General features: G+C 45.6%; 1 non-coding gene across 1 annotated transcript; it reads right to left on the bottom strand.

Annotated features, from left to right (window-relative positions):
• Nucleotides 1–636: 636 nt before the first annotated feature.
• Nucleotides 637–708, bottom strand: Trnas-cga (transfer RNA serine (anticodon CGA)). The gene has a single exon. It is a non-coding gene; the product is annotated as a tRNA-Ser (tRNA).
• Nucleotides 709–997: the final 289 nt, after the last annotated feature.

Raw genomic sequence — 997 nt, 5'->3', positions numbered from 1 at the left:
CTGTTTCGGCGGGGAGTTCAACTTAGACTTCCGGCCAGTTCTAAAACGCGCTAACAGCATTTACTGTGCAGTTTGACAGAATATAATCATAAGTTGCTCGGAATACCGAAGCTTTCTCAGACCAAGTGATCTCTAAAGTTGTGACGCCGACTCTACAAGCGTGTGCGTATAGAAGCATTTGCGTTGTAGAAGCCCGCGTAAATTATTTGCGTTTAATGAAGGGCCCTGGGCAAGTGATCAAGAAAGACGTCCCGATAATTATGAGATTTAAACATAGCGGTCTCACTACATCGATTTCTGACAAAACGAAAAACAAAACGGCGCTGTACTCACAGAATGCCTTTCTTCATCCACAAGTATCTTAAATCGCGATAACAGCGTGGCGACGACAACCTTGATGTTCAATATTGCGAAGGCGCGGCCAACGCACGCTCGTGGACCGGTTCCAAAAGGAAGGAAGGATGCAGGATGGATGGACCATTTGTTGTCAGCGTTGAACCTGACATAAAAATATTACATTCAGATATGATATTAATGAGAACTAACAGACAATATTACCAAGGAAAGTATAGTGGACGTTATTTGTAGTAATTAGAATATAAATGTTGCGAAAGAAAAGTGGACGAAAAGATAACTTGCCGCCGGCAGGGACCGAACCTGCGACCTTCGAATATCGCGTCCGATGCTCTACCACTGAGCTACGGCGGCGGTCATCTTCCCGTCCACTCTATGGGGTACATATGTGTTTTAAACATAGGAGTGTTAGTCAGCACCGATCGCAGCCATGACGGCGAGTATGGAACACTCTTTTAACATGAAAGTGTTTTATGCCGGGGTCCACCAAGACTTCAGTGACGTATTTCTGTCACGAAAATGACGTCGAAAAAATTTACACGATCAGATGGCAAAGAAAAAACGTTCCGTCAACGGTCATCGAACCCACGACCGCTCGGTCCGCAACAAAAGATGCCGGACACGCTATCCACTGCGCCACGCT

The sequence above is a fragment of the Rhipicephalus sanguineus genome, unplaced genomic scaffold (genome assembly GCF_013339695.2).
Source record: "Rhipicephalus sanguineus isolate Rsan-2018 unplaced genomic scaffold, BIME_Rsan_1.4 Seq4791, whole genome shotgun sequence".
Taxonomy (NCBI): domain Eukaryota; kingdom Metazoa; phylum Arthropoda; class Arachnida; order Ixodida; family Ixodidae; genus Rhipicephalus; species Rhipicephalus sanguineus.
Note: the sequence above shows the minus strand (reverse complement) of the source record. Positions and strands in the feature narration are given on the sequence as shown.